The sequence below is a fragment of the Anomaloglossus baeobatrachus genome, chromosome 8, assembly GCF_048569485.1.
Source record: "Anomaloglossus baeobatrachus isolate aAnoBae1 chromosome 8, aAnoBae1.hap1, whole genome shotgun sequence".
Classification (NCBI taxonomy): Eukaryota; Metazoa; Chordata; class Amphibia; order Anura; family Aromobatidae; genus Anomaloglossus; species Anomaloglossus baeobatrachus.
Window position 1 is genome coordinate 187474266 of NC_134360.1, and position 19492 is coordinate 187493757.

Sequence of the window (19492 nt, forward strand, 5' to 3'; positions counted from 1 at the left end):
TCGCTATTTATTTTTTTCTGCACTACTTGATAACATTTAATGGAATATTCATCACACTACTGGAAAAAAAAGCCACTTACTTTCCCCTTTTTCCGTCTAGAAATCATAAAAAAAAATATACTGTATTTCAAATTAAACAATTCTCTCTGCTGTTAAAGAAGGCAATTTTCACCCAACATATAGAAAAATGACAAAATGCCCCATATCACTTGGAACACTGAAGCAATATAAATATTAAGCATTTATATTTGAAATCATGGTATGTGATTAAGGCTCTATAATGAGGTAAAACAAAACCACTGTGTTAGAAAGCAACAGTCCATGAAATGCTTAGAAAGGAAATAGGGATCCGTAGTGCATAAATAATACCTTAAGTATTACCGAAAACAGAAAGCAAACAGAAAAAAGGGTATTTTATAAGCTAAAAATTGAGCAGACTACTTAAGAAAGCGATATTTGCATACTGCAGGGCTCCATCTGCTGTGGAAAGTATTAGCTGCAAGAATGATTTAATATTTAATAGAAACTGTGGCCGCTGTTAATTATAATTTGCACATTTACAAATCAGCACTGATAGCAATACAAATTATGAAATATAAGGGTGTTATACTGGATACCCAGCAAAATAAGATGACAGACAAAGTTAATGGACTATTTCTAACAACAGCTCTGTCAGAACACATCAAAGAACTAATTCAGCTACAAAGAGCTGCAATGGAAAATCTATTTAAAATATTAAAATAGTGTTTGGTAAAAGCTTTTTCATAGTGCATTTTACTTAAACAGTTGCTTATTTCCATGGCTCATTAGCTAAACAGCCAGATGCATTCAGCAAAGCAGCGTTTGAATACTAGAAACTAAATAGGAGATATACTTCGCCCCGTGTTTAATAGAATTCAGAAATAAATACAGATTTCTGCACACATGGGGGATGTTATGGGAAGGCGTTATTAGGAGGAAAGATCCGTATTCATTGATACGTAAATGAGCCATGTGACCTGTAGGCTTTGTAAAGCCATGTACTAATTGTTTTGTATATGTACAATGATTGTGATTTTAGCGAGAACACACAAAGTAGTATTCATATGGGTTTTTTTCAGCAAACATTTTGTAAATCACTTGAGGTCACATTTCAGGTAGAACTGATGCAAAAGGAAGGTAAAAGATCAGGTCGTAAGGGCAATATCTACTCGCGAACCGGACGAGGGTGGAGTGGATCCACTGGTCTAAGATACCGTTCACTGAACCAGAGGGGCAAAACTTGGCAGCTACTGAGTCTTCACTACAACCACAGGAGGTCAAAATAGATAAATACGTGTTACGTCACCACCGGAGTCCGCTCCAGCGACTTCTACTCTGATCGCCAGGCAACGCCGTGTTCCTGCCGTGGATGGTGCTGGTGATGGGAGAGGAGTCGATGCCAGCGGCAGCGGTGGATGCAGGCTCCGATCATTCACTGGGCTGGGTTATCTTGGGATCTGCAGTACCACTGGCTGACTATAGGTGACATGTGTCTTCCAGCTGAAGTTGCCATCATTCAGCTACAGTCAATGGGAAGACACCACACCCTTCTTAATTTCCCTCCTGTCTGCTGATCTCTGCCAGAGATAGTTCTGATTTCCTGGCTCCTGGTCTGCCCTATTCTGTTTAGTGATTCCTGTGTGCTGACTTCTGCGTGTTTCCTGACTACCTCTCCTGCCTGCTGTTTTTGTACCTCGCTGCCCGATCCAGATTTGACCTCTGCTACATTTTCTGATTACATCCTTGCCTGCCGATTCTGTGCCTGTTCTGCTATTCCTGGTTTGACCCTGCCTGACGACTACTCTCATCGGACTGCAGCCTTCCACAGGTAGTGATCTCCAGGGCCCTGTGTAATTCCAAATCCCTGTATAGGGGTTAAAGGGTTTCAGGGTTCTGGGGGTCCTGCTTGGTGAGTGGCTTCCCTCTAGCCTGTCCATTACATCCCATCTGAGTCTGTGGATCCAGGCAGGCGATACAATATGTGAATAGGTAGCCAACAAGAGGCATCCCTGTACCTTAGCAGCTGGCGCCACAGGACGGAGACCAGGAACCGGTACAAATTAGGTAGAGGATGGTGCAAACTGCTCTGGGCTGGTACCGGAGGGCATAGGTCAGTGAATACGGTACGGTACAGGTACAGGCAGGTTTCACCCACAGTACTAGGTAGAAGCAGAAAAAGCATCAGAGACAATTTATTGAGTGTGGGTAGAAGCACAGGAACCTGACAAGTAGCATGAGCAGACTATCTACAGGGACACATTGAACAGGCACCTCCCAATGGAGGAGGGTGCCTTATATACACTGCCACAGACTGAGAGGAACTTCCTGGTTAGGTTGCGCAGGCCCTTTAAGAGAAGGGAGAGCAGTGTAACCAAGCCCTAAGTGTGCTCATGAGGGCCCTGTTGCATATGCGCAGGCTTTGGGAGCCAGAGGACAGGACAGGCACAGTCAGGGAGGAAGAAGCACCAGTGACAATGACCCAGGTGAGACCTGGGGACTGCAGGACTGACCAGGAGGTGCAGGAGCTGGAAAAGTGAGCAGCAAGAGCATCGATGCTATAGACAGGAGCGCCGATGACGTAACACCGTGCACCGACACATATGGCTTTTTTCCTATCAGTCAAATACACACTCCTAGCATGGTTTCAAATATATTGTGCTGAATTAATCTAAATTAGCTGATTTACAGTCATTAAAGGTGCTATCCAGTTCAAGTGACTGCAGACTTGTGAATTCTCACAGTATGCACAGTCAAGATTCCCCTGATAGGCGGTCATGTGACTGAAAGTATGCAATATTCATACATTTAGTCACATTCCGACTAGACATGTCCAGTAGTGATGAGCGATTACGAAATATTCGGTTTCAGGTTATTTGTACCGAATACCTTGTCCTATTCCACTATTTTTCTTGAACAACCAACCTAATGCAAGTTAATGGGGAACCCAAGCATTTTTCTGAGAATTCTTCAAGAAAAATAATCTGGTTCCCTACTGACTTGCATTAGATTAATTATTTGTGACAAATACTGGAATAGTACTAGGCATTCGGTACGAATAATGTGGACATGAATATTTATTATTCTCCCATCACTAGTGTCCAGGACCAGAGAACACTGGCAGCAAGCAGTGTGCACTGTATCAGGATTCACAAATCTGCAGTCATATAAAGTGACTGTAGATGAACCCCAAGATTGGAAAAGCAGACAACCTCTTTAATACTAGAGATGGATGGATCAGGCAGAATTCAAGTTTACCTGTTCATGTAGATTTTCCCTGGAAATTTTATTTGCAGGCAAATTATTGTCCACAAATTTAATGTTCCTTATTGTGCTCTGGGGCATTTCTAGACCCCATAACATAATACCTGTAAGATGTAAGAACCTAAGTTGCATGGCTTATACTTATCTAACTGCTCACCTCTCTGGCCCCTCTGCTCCCCACCATCACCCGTCCGGTCTTCACAACTTCTGATCACCATTGTGAATTCATAAATTCCCAGGTCTCTCACACTAGGCCTAGACTTCTGGATGTGATGAGGCCGAAAATAGTAAATGACATTAAATTTGTGTAGAATAAGTTCACTGCCAATCATATTTCCTGGTAAAATCCAAGAAAATTGGAGAATTCGAATCTCGTGAGTTCCATTAATCTCTAATTGACAGTCCAAAATCAGACATGTTGGATCATTTTCTTCCCTTGCCATCATCTATCAATGGTACACATACACATTAGGCTGGTAGCTGAACCAATCAACTTTGTGGATTGATGGGGCTGTCCACTACTTGTACAACCCTTTCTCATGCCCCATGTTGGCCCCCATTAAAATAAAAAAAAGCTTATATTCACTTCCTCTGCCAAACATGTTCCAACGTTGTTGGTTCTCGCTCTACTGGAGCTCACCTGAGGTTGTGAGGACACCTGATCCCTGAGCTCCATCAACACCATGCTCACTTTCCCCACCTTTGGTCATGTAAGTAATCAACAGGAAGTGAGTGCAACTCTTAGTAACTCTTCATTACTTATAGTTCTGAAGGTGGGGGCAGTGAAGCCAGTGGGATTGGGTGCAGGACTCGTGTCAAGTAATAATCTCACATAAGCTGTGGGAGAACGAGTGCCAGCACCGCTGTAACAGCAGCGGCACCGGTGGTAAGTATAAGCTTTTTTATTCTAATGGGGGCAAACATGTAGAATGAGAAGGTGTTGTCCTGGTAGTAAACAAACCCCTTTAAGTAAGGCCTTTCTGCATGATTACCAATCATTTGTCTACTCCTGTTGTGTATTTCCATTTTTTACTGTGTGGCACAATTTTTAATCCTGTCATGGGACTCTCTAGTAAAGTGTATGCTCTTACATTTTTTCCATACAAATTTAATTGTTGTTTTTTTCTTTAATTGTAACTTTGAGTTATCATTTTTGGTTAAATTATAGCATGAAAAAAATAAAGGAATCTCCCAGTTCTTATATATATATATTTTGTATATCCCTTATTTTAATATTGTCTTATTTTAAGCAACCTTCTTAAGTAAGAATCACTTTGATTAAATCTATGTAGCTAAATAAATATCAAGAGTGATTATAGTTGAATGCAGTGGGCAGGCAGACGAACGTGTAGTTATTCACATGTGGCTTCCCTCCTACTCCACATATCTCTATGCCAAGAATGAAGACAAGGACACGGTTGCCCTCTGTCAAGGACAATGGTTGCCCTCTGTCATTGTGTGCAACTACTCTAGCATTAAAGATCTTCAGAAGATAATATTTGCTATAAAGGAAAATGGTTTACATACACGAGTTTGCCAACTGCCCTCATCCAACTGCCCCTTGTGGAGTAAAACCACACCCTAGTGGACTACTGTAATCATAGGACAATCCTGATGGACTATATGGAATAAGGGACTGCAGGACCCCCCAGGAGTAAGGGCTGACTCCGAATTCACACCTTTGTGCCTGTGTCATTGATATCACCAAAGAGCACTATATCCAGCCTGTCCAGATGACAGAACCCGGTGACATTTATAGTAAAATTAAATTCCTGTAATGTATGGGACAGAATGAGAACTAAAAAATTAGTTTATACATTTAAATGGCTGCTATAAATCTTGGTGCCGTGATAGGACATGGAATCCGAATAATAGTAATGTATCACGAACCAATGTCACGAAAATGATTTGTTTCACTCTTTAATCTTTAGCATATCTAAAGTGACTATAATAAATGAATAATTACATTGTATACTGCACAGTTAATTGAAAAGCCGCTTGAAGTTGAAAACCAAGAAATCATAACATTGAATACAAGGTTTAGTCATTGTTTGAGAACTTATCTTTGTCAATATTTCTTAAGATGTAATGTAAATGATACTGTTCACTATAATATATCATCGGACATTACTTTAGAAAGCCATGAATTATTCTGACTTGTCATGAATATTAATAGTGTCTGGTTTCATAATATTTCACTGCTGTGAAGTCTAATGTCATTCACCAGATGAAATGTTTGGTTTTCTAAAACAAATAACCACTATTTATATTTGGGGAGTGATATGAAATGTTACTGCTGTGTCCATTTAAGTTTAGGTAAATTCATTAGCGTCTTGTAAGTCTCCTTCTGCATGGCCTGAGATTGTATCAGCCTTAATATAAGCAACTTGAGTGTTTTACAGATATTAAAGGGGAATACTACTCAGAAATAAATATTGTCGGTAGATACCCGACTTCTACTTTTTTGTATGCCTTTCCCTTGTATTAAAAGAAAAAGACTGATGGCACTCCTGCTCTTTAGCATTAGGCTATTCTAATTCTCCATAATGCAGATTCCTGTCCGCCCATAAATTGTATGTTTTTTAACCCATAGAGAGGAATTAGATTGATAGGGACCCAACAAAAAAAGGTCGCCTTGCCTCTGGCTCTTAGGCGGGCTTTGCACGTTGCGACATCGCAAGCCGATGCTGCGATGTCACACGCGATAGTCCCCGCCCCTGTCGCAACTGCGATATCCTTGTGATAGCTGCCGTAGCGAACATTATCGCTACGGCAGCTTCACATGGACTCACCTGTCCTGCGACCGTCGCTCTGGCCGGTGACCCGCCTCCTTATTAAGGGGGCCTGTCATGTAGCGTCACTGCGACGTCACACGGCAGGCGGCCAATAGGAGCGGAGGGGCGGAGATGAGCGGGATGTAAACATCCTGCCCACCTCCTTCCTTCCGCATATCCTACGGAAGCCGCAGTGACGCCGGTAGGAGATGTTCCTCGCTCCTGCGGCTTCACACACAGCGATGTGTGCTGCCGCAGGAGCAAGGAACAACATCGGACTGTCGCGTCAGCGTAATCATGGATTACGCCGACGCTGCACCGATGATACGATTACGACGCTTTTGCGCTCGTTAATCATATCATCGAGCCTTTACACACTACGATGTCGCATGCGATGCCGGAAGTACGTCATTTTCAATTTGACCCCACCGACATCGCACCTGCGATGTCGTAGTATGCAAAGCCCGCCTTAGGCTCACCTAAACTTGGCCATTTTTGTGGCTAATTATCAACATTTTTGCATGTTTTTCATAGTAGTAATGCATGCCTATATTCCTATATTTATTGTTCCACATATCTTAGCAGTACAGAGTGCAGATGTCTCCTTTTTGTTCTCATGTACTAAACCTCCCATACCCAATAGACTAATGTCCATCAGTCCTAACAATATCTAAGGGTTAAACCAACCATCTAATGTGTATAAGAACCTGGAAAATTTATCATCGAGAGAATATCTGGCATGTCCAGTTTTGGACTGTGATTGCCTTGACTCCCGGAGATAAGTCAATGCCAGAAATATCTGGCTACTGCTCTTTAATTGAGAAACACGAGCACTGGCCAAACCAGCACTCCTGTGTATGAGATAACAGACCAAGATGGCTGTCGGCTGACCAATCAGCAAAACCATCCATTGGCCAAAAGTCTTCTAATGTGTATGGCAGGATTTACCAGGGGTCTTGTGGGCTTATGTTAAAAAAAAGTGCCTTCACTTCTACAACAATATAGATTTAAATGGAACCTGTCACCAGGTTTTTCCCATACAGTGCCTACAAGTAGTATTCAACCCCCTGCAGATTTAGCTGGTTTACACATTCGGAATTAACTTGGCATTGTGACATTTGGATTTTAGATCAGCCTGGAAGTGTGAAATGCACTGCAGCAAAAAAGAATGTTATTTCTTTTTTTATTTTATTTTTTTTAAATTGTGAAAAGTTTATTCAGAGGGTCATTTATTATTCAACCCCTCAAACCACCAGAATTCTGTTTGGTTCCCCTAAAGTATTAAGAAGTATTTCAGGCACAAAGAACAATGAGCTTCACATGTGTGGATTAATTATCTCTTTTTCCAGCCTTTTCTGACTAATTAAGACCCTCCCCAAACTTGTGAACAGCACTCATACATAGTCAACATGGGAAAGACAAAGGAGCATTCCAAGGCCATCAGAGACAAGATCGTGGAGGGTCACAAGGCTGGCAAGGGGTACAAAACCCTTTCCAAGGAGTTGGGCCTACCTGTCTCCACTGTTGGGAGCATCATCCGGAAGTGGAAGGCTTATGGAACTACTGTTAGCCTTCCACGGCCTGGACAGCCTTTGAAAGTTTCCTCCCGTGCCGAGGCCAGGCTTGTCCAAAGAGTCAAGGCTAACCCAAGGACAACAAGGAAGGAGCTCCGGGAAGATCTCATGGCAGTGAGGACATTGGTTTCAGTCAATACCATAAGTAACGTACTCCACCGCAATGGTCTCCGTTTCAGACGAGCCCGTAAGGTACCTTTACTTTCAAAGCGTCATGTCAAGGCTCATCTACAATTTGCTCATGATCACTTGGAGGACTCTGAGACAGACTGGTTCAAGGTTTTCTGGTCTGATGAGACCAAGATCGAGATCTTTGGTGCCAACCACACACGTGACGTTTGGAGACTGGATGGCACTGCATACGACCCCAAGAATACCATCCCTACAGTCAAGCATGGTGGTGGCAGCATCATGCTGTGGGGCTGTTTCTCAGCCAAAGGGCCTGGCCATCTGGTCCGCATCCATGGGAAGATGGATAGCATGGCCTACCTGGAGATTTTGGCCAAGAACCTCCACTCCTCCATCAAGGATCTTAAGATGGGTCGTAGTTTCATCTTCCAACAAGACAACGACCCAAAGCACACAGCCAAGAAAACCAAGGCCTGGTTCAAGAGGGAAAAAATCAAGGTGTTTCAGTGACATAGTCAGTCTCCTGACCTTAACCCAATTGAAAACTTGTGGAAGGAGCTCAAGATTAAAGTCCACATGAGACACCCAAAGAACCTAGATAACTTGGAGAAGATCTGCATGGAGGAGTGGGCCAAGATAACTCCACAGACCTGTGCCGGCCTGATCAGGTCTTATAAAAGACGATTATTAGCTGTAATTGCAAACAAGGGTTATTCAACAAAATATTAAACCTAGGGGTTGAATAATAATTGACCCACACTTTTATGTTGAAAATTTATTAAAATTTAACTGAGCAACATAACTTGTTGGTTTGTAAGATTTATGCATCTGTTAATAAATCCTGCTCTTGTTAGAAGTTTGCAGGCTCTAACTTATTTGCATCTTATCAAACCTGCTAAATCTGCAGGGGGTTGAATACTACTTGTAGGCACTGTATAAACTGCGGCCACCACCAGTGAGTCTGTATAAACAGTGTTCTAGAATACTGTATATAAGTACCCAAGCAGATCTTTTTAACATAAAAAGGAGCTTTTATTATACTCACCTGTGGGTCGGTCCGGTCCGATGGGCATTGCTGATCTTAATCATCTTTTTTTGATATAACCATCCTCTTTCCCTGCTTCATGTACATGTCATGCCCTATGTCATTCACACAGAGTTTTCCATCGGGCTCCTTCCTGCACATGCGCACATCTCTCTGCCCGGCTGAGGGCAGAGTAAAGTACCCTAATGCGCAGGCACAGGGAAAACTCATAGAACACCCCGCAGGAGCACTACAACACTTTGCTCTTCCCTCTGCAGGGCTAAGAGAAATGTGCATTCGCAGGAGCGCAATGGGGGACTCTATTTGGATGACATAAGATGCATCATCAACACGAAGCAGGAAAAGAGGACAGTGATCAAAAGCAGAGAGGAGGAGACAGTTGAAGATCAGTGACATCCATTGGGACCGCCCCATAGATGAGTATAATAAAAAGTATTTTTATGTTATACAGAGCAGCCTGCGCTCTTATATACAGTATTCCAGAATGCTGTATATATGGGATCATTAGTGGTGGCCACAGCTTATAGGGGACAAATCTGGTGACAGGTTCCCTTTAAGCTTACTTGTCATCAGGTGACATTTCCAGAATAAGATGTCATGGGTGAGTTCATGAATAATACTATTTGAAGACATTTCTTTGACATGTATGCTGTATATTTTTTTAGCAATTTTAACCAATTGCAAGCTCTGTGTCCAATAGTTGCTCATGAACATAAGGGTAGAGTCTAACTCCTTTTATTTTTATATATTTCTAATATGGTTAAGAAAAAAGGGATCCTGCTCCTCTGCTTCTCTGTAGGAGACCCTCAGAAGCAGCAGCCTCATCAGCAGTGTAGCTGTGAATCCAGCAATAGGATGAGACAAAACATTTATTAAACCTTTAGGCAGAAATACACAATGCAGATAACTCTCACCCTGTGGCAGCTTTCTACTGCCTCTCTCCTCTCTATAGACTTCTATGGGCAACGTGTAACCTGATCCTCCAGTGAGATAAGAAATCATGTGTTTATCAAAATGGATTTTAGTTGACTGTGAATGATTAATTCTCTGGAGGCTAAGGGGAGAAGACAATAATACTGTTTCCTATATTTGCTTGTACTATGGTACAATGTTTGTCGAAACAAAAAGGATAATTTAAATGATAAATGTGTGGCTGTCTGCGCTCACCACAAAGGGGAGATTTGTGCATAAATTTATACATTAAACTCCATTACAAAATAGTTTAAAGTCAACTCTGAGGTTCCCCTTAGTGGCTTCAGGAAGTCTGAATTCTATCTCTGAAAACAGAGCTGTGGTCAATAAAAGGATATATTAGGAAATTATTCAGTGATCACATGACACTCTAAAATAACAGATGTTGAAAAGTGGATAAGCACTGCTCTATATCGTGTTCAAGCTCTTATATCTCAGCAAAAGAAAAAAAACAAAAAAGTGTTGTGGCTAGTGATGAGCGGACCTGCTGTAAAAGTCTAGATCTGCATGGTTTCAAAGGTACCCAAGCGCCGGACCGGAATTCTCAAGAAAATCTGGGTAGTGATCCGGGTTCAGCAACTCAGGAAATAAAAAAATATAATGGAAAAATAAAGAAAATAAGAATGCAGCAAACACTTCATACTTACAGAGTCTCCCGAGCGCGTCTGCCTGGAACCAATCATATAATTAGAAAAGCTGTGGAAAAATAAAGCGCAATAGGGTCTTACCCTAATATGTATAGGGTAGGGAAGGGGGGAGCAATACTACTCACCAAATGTAGTTGTGACAGTCGTAACCACTATAATCGCATGTAGAAATGGACCAAGGCAGCAGCAACCCAAAACGGCAGATAACAGAGACAGGTAGAAGATGGGTTTGTAATGCTGCGCCAATGATCACCAGTCAGAAGATCAGATTCATGTATCTTTATTGTTGCATAGGTCTACGCGTTTCCGGAGCTCTGCTCCCTTCCTCAGGACCATCAGAAATAAGACCACATCAAATCTCTTGATGTGGTCTTATTTCTGATGGTCCTGAGGTAGGGAGCAGAGCTCATGAAATGCGTAGACCTATGCAACAATAAAGATGCATGAATCTGATCTTCTGACTGGTGATCATTGGCGCGGCATTACAAACCCATCTTCTACCTGTCTCTGTTATGGAACCAATCACAAACACCAGGACTACCAGTGGGCAACGGAAGCTGTGAATGTGGATTAGCAATAATGAGCAGCCCTGGAAGAATATTGAGTGACCTGGAATCAGTTACAGTCATGCCAAAGACTCGGTAAGTATGAAACACTTGCTCTAATTCTCCTATCCCTGCTACAACCATTTTTACGCTTTGGACTCTGGTCCCCATAGACTAATATGGGGACCAGCTTCTGGCCAGATATCCTGGATCAATTCTGGGCTGCAACCGTTTTTTTTTTTAATCCGGTTAGATCCACTGATCCCGGTTATCTGTGAGTCCGCCCATCACTAGTTGTCACCTTCCTTCAAAGTTCCATGAACCTTTGACTCCACAAATATTAATAAGGTGACCTTGAGAATAAGTTGCTGATCCGAGTGTGATCAGTGTTTGATCAAAGTGGGATCCATTTATCTCAGATGTGGAAAAGAATAAAAAAAATTCTCAATTTTCTCCATGAAAATCGGTCCAAGTGCGGTTCAATTTTTTCAAGCAACCGTAGACTTGAATGGCCAAGTGCGATCCAATTTACAAAAGAAAATTGGGCATGCTTCATTTTTTTCCTAGGACCACGAAGTCCGAGAATAAGCAGACATGCAAAGCCCCACAGAATAATATTGGCCCGAGTGTGATCCTATGTTTTGTTTGTCGAAAATACGATCATCTGCACGAGCCCTAACATGACCAATTTCCACAAGTCATGCAAAGCAGCAATATATAGGTAAAATTTAAGCTGCCAAAAAAACCTCTTTGAGTTCACTATAGATTTGTTAAATTTAGTGTATATCCCTTGGTTACAATCCAAAATATTGGAAGCAATGATTTTGCATTTATCTCATTCTGACCTTATTTTCCAAATGTATTTATTCCACTTGACAGTCTGCAAGGCACATCTCTTTGAAATAAGGCCCATTAACTACAAAATATACAGTAGCTGCATAAATTACAATCCATTTTATTGTCTATATAATTTGCATTTTATGGAAATAGTAATTCCTCCAGGTACTTTAAAGCTTATCAGTTCATTATCTTTTTTTTCCTGCTTTGCAAAAACAACCTTAAAAAAGGGAAGAAGGAAAGAGAAACATTAGTATATTATTAAAGTTTGGAAGAAGTAATATGTTAAAGTGCTTTGGAGTTCACGCTGAAATTTTGTTGTGATATTTTCCTATTTTTAATCATTTGTGTTTTTTTTATTGTTTGGGGTTGTTTTTTTGTACTAAAACAAAATGCAGTGTGTTGATTTTCTGGAATACTTTACATGACATGACATTTGGAATGGACTAATTACAAAAGCTAATCCCACTATTTCCTCCTGAGCCCTTCACTCTGGGTGGTCTATGCCAAATTTGCATCTAATTTTTCCTTTTTTTGTATGGTGTTCATTTCTACACCTCTTCTGCAAAGGCTTTTGTATATTCCAAGAAAATATTGAGGATTTAATATTACTATTTTTCCAGGACAGATCATAATAATAGCTTATAGTAAAGAGGATAAATATCAATGTTTTATAATAATATAGGAAAAATTATATTACTGATTGGAAAAGTTGGGTAGAAGAGTGATAAGTAACACTATTTTACAAAATTATGACATATAATACATCCTAAATTTCTTCTTGAAGCTCCTCGGGGAGGAAGTAGACCAACTCCACAGCCACCTATTGGAAGTAGTAATCCTAAAAGTCAAAAGTGACTCTCCCACAAGCCTTGTCATAATGTGGCGACCTGGCCTAGCCAGTTCCTCACAGATAACATCCAAACACCCCCCACCCCCACTAGACAGGGACACCAGCCAAACAAAATCCTTGTTGCCTCCCTCCAGTGTCTGATGTCCACACCAGGTGGGGCGGAGCTAAGCGGTTGGCCCCACCCACCGAGGAGTTCACAGGCCTGGAGGCGGGAAAAGTGTCAGTTAGGAGTGAGCAGAAGAGTTTAGGAGTTGAAGTGAGAGGAGTAAACACTTGGGTGTCTGGGTTTGTGGCCCAGGCACTAACAGCAAGGTTGGCAGACGGTGGTGGCCGTCTGCAGGAGTGGTGGAGCAACGCGGAACCGTAGGACTGGGGACGGGCGACGGCCCACCGGTACCGACCGGGGAGCGAAGTGAAGCCAGCAGACACAGGCAGGGCCATCGGACCCCGACCAGGCTTGCAGCTGCCGACAATAGTCAGATCCGAATGTGACTGGAACCCCAGGGGTTTCACAACAGCAAAAGTCCCGATTGAAGGCAACAGCCCACACCGTGAGGGTATACAGCTACCGCCTAAGGCTAGAGACCCAAGGGCCAGCGTCTGCGGGCAAACGGGCTCCTCCGGTACCCATACACCGGGGAGCGGACTACCACTGGGAATCCATAGTAGTCAGAAAGAGAACATCAAGGTACAGGGAAAGACAGCCGCCATCACCTGTCCGGGGAGAAGCACTGTAGCCGGCTGCGGGACCCGTCCATCCAGCCGTTTGGTTTACCAAGGACTTTGTACCTTTCTTGCTGAGTGAGTACACCCGTGCCATCCGGCACCGCGCCGCGCTGTCCCTGCAACCCAGCACCTCACCAACCCTGACTCCCCGTCACAACAACATCACCGGGCCCCGGGACCACCGACCCCTACCCACGGAGGGGGAAAACAACATCCCAGCTGCTCCCTACCATCACTTCCGGGATCCCCGTCACCAGCAGCGGTGGTGCTCATCTTCACCACGACCCGTGGGTGGCGTCACGGACTAAATCCCCCAAACCAACCACCCCTTTCACTCACGGGCGAGGAGCGCAGCTCGAGTCCCCGTATCCGGCCCACCGCTCGAGCCACCAAGCAGCAGCCGCAGCAGCGCCGGACCCGAGCGTTAGCGAGAGCGCAGCAGCGACGGCGTCCTCCCCGCCCGCGACAATATGTCTTAGGATTTATGCCAGATGTGAACCTCAATTTGCAGACACGGTGTTTTGGGGTGATTGCCCCTCGTCAGTGCATAGTATGAAATCTTATCTGGCTGTATGAGAAGCTATAATGGGTTCTAAGGGTAAAACTTTTGGAGACTGACAAATCCTGTACTGATGAGAGGCAATCACCTCAAAACACTGTGTCTACAAATTGAGTTTCTTCTGAACTGGCATAAATCCTAAGTCATATGACAAGGCTCATTGAACAGTCACTTTTGACTTTTAGGATTGCTACTTCCAAGACGTGGCGCTAGAGTTCGTCTCTTTCCTCCTTAAAGAGACAATTTGCATATTTCCCATAGCAGCAATAAGACTCCTCACTGGGAGACAGATTGATTTCTCAGTCTCCGCAAGAAGAAACGTTTTCTCCTTAGACCCCATTATAGCTTCTCATACAGCCATCTTCGATCTCATACTTTGCAGTGATGAGGGGGCAATCCCACAAAACAATGTATCTGCAAATTGAGGTTCTGATCAGACATAAAGCCTAAGTCATATGACAAGCCTTGTTGGAGAGTCACTTTTGACTATTAGGAATGCTATTTCCAATAGATAGCACTAGAGTTGTCTCCTTGCTTTCTGAAGAGATAACTTGCATGTTTCAAAGAGGAGCATTGCAGCTATAAGACTCCTCACTGGCAGCCAGATTGGTTTCTCAGTCTCCGCATAAAGAAAGGTTTTCTCCTTAGACCCCTTCTTGAAGCTCGAGACATTCATTGAATATCAAATATAAAATGATGGCCTTAAAGGCAACCTGTCTGGCGATTCATGATGCCCAATCCACTGGCAGCATAAATCACGTCTTGGCTGCTTAACTGCCAATACTTTAAAGGTCTATCTGAGGGCCATAGACAGAGTCCAACAATTCCAGCTTTGTCCCTGGCTGGATATTCCCAAAGCTGCTTCAGGTAATTGACAGGTGTTTTTAATGCATGGAAGAGAAGTCTCTTCCAAGTGTGAATTACCTGCAGCTAAAGGCCCCGTCACACTAAGCAACATCGCTAGCAACATCGCTGCTAACGAACAACTTTTGTGACGTAGCAGCGATGTTGCTAGCGATGTTGCTGTGTGTGACATCCAGCAACAACCTGGCCCCTGCTGTGAGGTCGTTGCTTGTTGCTGAATGTCCTGGGCCATTTTTTAGTTGTTGCTGTCCCGCTGTGAAGCACAGATCGCTGTGTGTGACAGCGAGACAGCAACAACTAAATGTGCAGGCAGCAGGAGCCGGCTTCTGCGGAGGCTGGTAACCAATGTAAACATCGGGTAACCAAGAAGCCCTGTCCTTGGTTACCCGATATTTACCTTTGTTACCAGCCTCCTCCGCTCTCACTGTCAGTGCCGGCTCCTGCTCTGTGCACATGTAGCTGCAGCACACATTGGGTTAATTAACCCGATGTGTGCTGTAACTAGGAGAGCAAGGAGCCAGCGCTAAGCATTGTGCGCTGCTCCCTGCTCTGTGCACATTTAGCTGCAGCACACATCGGGTTAATTAACCCGATGTGTGCTGTAACTAGGAGAGCAAGGAGCCAGCGCTAAGCGGTGTGCGCTGCTCCCTGCTCTGTGCACATTTAGCTGCAGCACACATCGGGTTAATTAACCCGATGTGTGCTGTAACTAGGAGAGCAAGGAGCCAGCGCTAAGCATTGTGCGCTGCTCCCTGCTCTGTGCACATTTAGCTGCAGCACAGATCGGGTAATTAACCCGATGTGTGCTGTAACTAGGAGAGCAGGGAGCCAGCGCTCAGTGTGCGCTGCTCCCTGCTCTTTGCACGTGTAGCTCCGTGCGGTGGTAACCAAGGTAAATATCGGGTTGGTTACCCGATATTTACCTTAGTTACCAAGCGCAGCATCTTCCACGCGGCGCTGGGGGCTTGTCACTGGTTGCTGGTGAGCTCACCAGCAACTTGTGTAGCGACGCTCCAGCGATCCCTGCCAGGTCAGGTTGCTGGTGGGATCGCTGGAGCGTCGCAGTGTGACATCTCACCAGCAACCTCCTAGCAACTTACCAGCGATCCCTATTGTTGTTGGGATCGCTGGTAAGTTGCTTAGTGTGACTGGACCTTAAGTGGGGGCGGCTCGGGACCAGTTTCATCTCCAGCAATGGATCCCGGCCTGATCTTGAAAGTATATTTTCTCTGAAACAACATAGTGTTTTTGAGAAAAGCACTGTGTGACACACGTTACACAAGTCTGGAATGGTGGCCCTAAAAAGGATGAAGAAACCTCAGCTTCAATATTATCATAAGAAGCGTTGACTCAAGTTTGAAAAGAAGTCAATAGACAGCTCTGATAGGTGCAAATGGTTCTGAAAGAACAAAGGAAAAAAGAGCTAATGGATTGAGAAATTGAAGGAACTGTCAAGTTCAGTGGAGGAAGTCTGATAATATGAGGTTGTTTCACAGCCAACAGCATTGGACACTTGACCAGGATTGATAGTGATCTCAATCCTGAGGTATATGTGAGTATCCTACAAGACAAGTTACTTTGTACACTCGAGTACTATGGGTATGAAAAGAACAACATAGTGTTCCAGCAGGACAACAATCCAAAGCATACATCGAGATTGTAGAAGAAATGGTTCAATGACAATGTAATAGAGGTACTGGATTTGCCCAGCAGTCCTCAGGCCTCAACCCAATCGAGCACTTGAGCATTCCCAAAAGGATTCAGGCAGTGTTGAAAGCCAAAGAAGATTTACAAAATACTAACAAAATAATAAAATTTTTAATTAGGATTTTTAGGAGCAAAACAATAACAGTGCAGTGACATGACAAGAATCTACAAAAAGAGTCATATGCTAAATAGTTGCATGTCAAATTTCCATATGAGATAGCCAAGATGATTGGCTATAGAGTGAATGTAGTCTCATGCTCAAAGCTGTAGTGGATGGTGAGATATGGATCCTGAAAGTCAAAAGTTCATAACACTGTTACCTTTTTGTTCATCATCACTGTACATGTGGTATGTTTAGTGTGTGTATGTAGGTATATATAAATACAGTACTGACCAAAAGTTTGGATACACTTTCTCATTCAAAGAGTTTTCTTTATTTTCATGACTCTGAAAATTGTAGATTCACATTGAAGGCATCAAAACTATGAATTAACACATGTGGAATGAAATACTTAACAAAAAAGTGTGAAACAACTGAAAATATGTCTTATATTCTAGGTTCTTCAAAGTAGCCACCTTATTCTTTGATTACTGCTTTGCACACTCTTGGCATTCTCTTGATTATCTTCAAGAGGTAGTCACCGGAAATGGTTTTCAAGTCACAGGTGTGCCCTGTCAGGTTTAATAAGTGGGATTTCTTGCCTTATAAATAGGGTTTGAACCATCAGTTGTGTTGTGCAGAAGTCTGGTGGATACACAGCTGATAGTCCTACTGAAAAGACTGTTAGAATTTGTATTATGGCAAGAAAAAAAGCAGCTATGTAAAGAAAAAAGAGTGGCCAAAATGACTTTAAGAAATGAAGGTCAGTCAGTCCGAAAAATTGGGAAAATATTGAAAGTGTCCCCAAGTGCAGTGGCAAAAACCATCAAACACTACAAAGAAACTGGCTCACATGAGGACCGCCCCAGGAAAGGAAGACCAAGAGTCACCTATGCTGCTGAGGATAAGTTTATCCAAGTCACCAGCCTAAGCATTTGCAGGTTAACAGAAGCTACGATTAGAGACCAGGTCAAAGCCACACAGAGTTCTTGCAGCAGACACATCTATAGAACAACTGTTAAGAGGATACTTTGTGCAGCAGGCCTTCATGGTAAAATGGCTGCTAGGAAAACACTGCTAAGGACATGCAACAAGCAGAAGAGACTTGTTTGGGCTAAAAAACAGAAGGAATGGACATTAGACCAGTGAAAATCTGTGCTTTGGTCTGATGAGTCCAAATTTGAGAACTTTGGATCCAACCACTGTGTCTTTGTGCGATGAAGAAAAGGTGAACGGATGGACTCTACATGCCTAATTCCCTCCGTGAAGCATGGAGGAGGAGGTGTGATGGTGTGGGTTTTTTTTGCTGGTGACACTATTGGGGATTTATTCAAAATTGAAGGCATACTGAACCAGCATGGCTACCATAGCATCTTGCAGCGGCATGCTATTCCATCAGTTTTGCATTTAGTTGGACCATTATTTATTTTTCAACAGGACAATGACTTCAAACACACCTCCAGGCTGTGTAAGGGCTATTTGACTAAGAAGGAGAGTTATGGAGTGCTATGGCAGATGACCTGGCCTCCACAGTCACCATACATGAGCCCAATCAAGATGGTTTGGGATGAGCTGGATCACAGAGTGAAGGAAAAAGGGCCAACAAGTGCTAAGCATCTCTGGGAACTCCTTCAAGACTGTTGGATGACTATTTCCGGTGACTACCTCTTGAAGCTCATCAAGAGAATGCCAAGAGTGTGCAAAGCAGTAATCAAAGCAAAAGGTGACTACTTTGAAGAACCTAGAATACTTATATTTAATTTATTAATCTACAATTTTCAGTCATGAAAATAATGAAAACTTTTTGAATGAGAAGGTGTGTCCAAACTTTTGGTCTGTACTGAATATATGTATATGTTAATTTTTGATCATTTTCTTTTTTGTTTTCTTTCCTAATTTTTTTCACTCCTAACTTTTTTAATATAAAAGCAAACATACAAATGATCTCTAATTCTTGTGAAGTTTTCAAGAGAATAGAATTTGCATTTCCTAGAAAAAGTATTCCTACCCCGTGAATTTTTCCACATTTTGTCACATTACACCCACAAATTTAAATGTATTTTATTTGGATTTTATGTGATATACCAATACTAAGTAGCAAGTATTTATGAAGTGTAAACGAAATTATACATGGTTTTCTAAATATTTTAAAACTATAAATCTGAAAATTGTGACATGTGTTTATATTAAGCCCCCTGTGAGTCAATACTTTGTAGGAACAGTTTTTACTGCAATTACTGCTGCAAGTCTTTTGTAGGATGTCCCCACCAGTTTTACAGATCTAGAGATTGGAATTTTTGCCTATTCTTCCTAGCTCTAGCTCTGTGAGATTGGAAGGAGAGAGTTTGTGAACAGCAATTTTCTAGCCTTGTCACAGATTCTCAATGAGATTTAGGTCTGGACTGTGAGTGGCCCATTCACATACACATGCTTTGATCTAAACCTTTTGTTTAGGGTCATTATCCTGCTCCTCTTTGAATAATTGGCAGGCTCTGACATCAGAATGTGGAGATGAGCAAATATATTTGAGTGAAATTAAATTTTCAAATTTTACAAGAATTTGTATTTGCAATTTGCTCCACAGGAATTCAGCAAAATAGCGGCCGGCTTGCTAGCATTTTTACGCCTGCTTTACTCTGGGCAGCAGCATCCAGCTTGTCTTGGCCTTGTACGTTTCTGTGAGACAACTAGACCCTGGTGACACGTCATAACATCATAATATCACAACGTGTATCACAATTACACAGAATTTAAGGACGTCAGAGGCCTTGTCAAGCAGTTAGCTACCACCCAGAGTAAAGCAAACTAAAGAAGATGCATGTGACGGAGGAAGGCGAAAAGAAGAGGTGTGGAGGACTGGACAGCGGGCTGTGGGGTT